General features: G+C 38.2%; 1 protein-coding gene across 1 annotated transcript in view; it reads right to left on the bottom strand.

Annotated features, from left to right (window-relative positions):
* Positions 1-2,384: 2,384 nt before the first annotated feature.
* LOC138867172 (probable serine/threonine-protein kinase kinX) overlaps positions 2,385-2,500 on the bottom strand; it is a 5,029-nt gene continuing 4,913 nt past the window's right edge. The window contains exon 2 of the mRNA XM_070141770.1: positions 2,385-2,500. This exon is cut by the window's right edge and continues 1,879 nt beyond it. The gene's annotated coding sequence lies outside the window, so the exon portion shown is untranslated.

The raw sequence follows: 2,500 nt of genomic DNA, 5'->3' as shown, positions 1-2,500 counted from the left end.
AACTACCCAAGAAAAGTCTGGAAATCTTATTTTCATATATATATATATATATATATATATATATATATATATATATATATATATATATATATATATATTATGATGTATACAAAGTAACATTACATTTTTATTTGTGAATAATATATGTTAAACTGTTAGATATAACTTTTGATTTAATACTTCTGATCCCTCTGACTCTAAAAAGATATGAAACAAAAAAGAAATCGGACCATGTACAGTATATATGTACGTGTGTGTATGTGTGTCTATTCATATTGTAGCTGCATGAAGCAAAAGAGACGGAGCCATTTTGGAAGATCGCCGTATTACTGTTCGTCAGCAAGCCCAAGATGGCAAGATTAGTGTTGGGTCTGTTGACAAAATCATTCATGGCCATATTCACATGCAAGAATTGTCTGTTCGATGAGTTCCCAGGTTACTCATGTTTTCAGAAGCAGGAATGAGTCCATTGTTCGAAAGTTCTTTTAGCCATGTGCCAAGAAAACCAGGTCAATTTGACAGACTAATTACACTGAAACTCTGAAACTTGGATCCTTCACTATGATCTAGAAACTAAGGCCCAGTCAAAACAATGGATCACTCTGACCCCTCACCCGCCCCCCCTCCAGAAAAAGGCATATGTCACACCCTCGATAAGCAAAGTCATGGTCACAGTCTTTCGGGATCAGCTTGGAGTAGTAATGATGGATTTCCTGGCAAAAGGCACTGCGGGTCCTGGAGCGTATTACACTTCCCTGCTACAGAAATTGCAGGAGGCTATCCAAACCAAGAGGCATGGAATGTTGACCAAAGAGGTCTGCCTCATTCAAGACAACGCCCCTGTTCATAACTCTCACCTCGCCCAGAAGGAAGTGCAGTCCTGTCACTATGACATCCTTCCTCATCCTCCTTATTTTCCTGACCTTGCACCATCTGACTTTCACCTCTTTTCAACTATGAAGTAATTTTTGCAAGGCAAACGTTTTCTAGACGGTGAGGCACTGATTTTTGAAGTCTCTTCATGGCTTCGAATGCAATCTGTGGACTTCTACAAGTAAGGAGTCCACAGCTGCCTAAATTGATGGGAGAATGTGTCACTCTTGGTGGGAACTACATAGAAGACTAAAGGCTGTACGACTTTTCATTCGCATATGTTCATGGGTAGTGGGTCAGGGAAATCTTTAATGAGTGCCCCTCATGTTCATCATCCAATTGGATACTATAATTCTGACAGGCAGATGACTGATTATGATGGACCCAAATGAAATAAAATGCTCAGTGAGTTGAAGTATCCTAAGAAATTGATATGCAGGTTTCTTGAAAGGATATGCTAGTTAAAGGTAGGTGTGGAACCAAGAGCTCGATAACGAAAACTTTCCAGAGAAATGGTAGACTGAAGAAATAAGCTATCATTTCATGAAAGGTGACAGAATAATAAGACTTCTCTCCCATGTCGAATTCTGAATAAAAGTGCTCAGAGCAACCAATAGAAATAGTGAAAATCAACCACGGAGCGAGTAGCATAAACGGAAGACTGTCTCAACATTACACATCCTGCCTGTTCATCTTTAGAAAATTGCAAAGAATATTGAATGCCGCTATTCATTGCTCTTATTGACTCACACATGAGACAGTGAATAAACCATTAGGAAACCGAAGAATAACGCCAACATATAGTATGAAAGAAAAGAATAGCAAACTAGACATAAATTCAGGAATATCAGTGAGATCAAGCAACGCAGATTATCGCCATTTTGTTTTGACAGCATTAAAACTTTTCAAAAACTAGGGAATTTCATCACAAGATATTCGCAAATAAAGATCAACTTCATAAAACGATGGCAAATAAATATGCAAAGAACATTTATTATAACAGACAACGAATACAGGAATACAGGAATTTGTCAACTTCAAAGGTTTTCTGCTAGAGAATGACTAGGAGAGAAAAAATTCCTTTGGAAAATAAACTAAATAAGTTCGAAACAAAAATATACATAGATACTACGCCTCCATTAGTATGGTGAGAATTTTGTAGAGATTCCTACTGTCAAATATATATTTTCTGTCCTTATCGTTCATTCTGTTCCCGACCACGGGACACGAGTTGAACCACTTTGAGAAGCGAATTTTCAAAAAGGTCAGAGAGGTTTTTGTCTTGTCCCTTGCATGACGTGTTTTACCAACGGAATCCGTAATCACCGATGAGCTGTTCCGCCTCATCCAACCTAGGCTACTGGCGCAAGGCGGAGTGGAAAAGGCACAAAATCAAATAGTGATGTCTCGAACTCCTAAAGATTTTGTTCGTTCAATGAGGAACTCTTGAACTCTGCTTCCTTTCCATACACAAAGAGATAAAATATGGGTGAAGGAATGATAATGATCAATGAGTTTAAAAAGTTTATTGCCTAACATTCCGCATAAAAAAGGGCAACAGATAACGCCAAGACGCGACGAGGTAACAACAAAATGGACATGGATAGAATTCAGTTTGTAACACTCG

The sequence above is a fragment of the Penaeus vannamei genome, chromosome 28 (assembly GCF_042767895.1).
Source record: "Penaeus vannamei isolate JL-2024 chromosome 28, ASM4276789v1, whole genome shotgun sequence".
NCBI classification, from domain to species: domain Eukaryota; kingdom Metazoa; phylum Arthropoda; class Malacostraca; order Decapoda; family Penaeidae; genus Penaeus; species Penaeus vannamei.
This window is presented reverse-complemented; position numbering and strand designations above follow the sequence as displayed.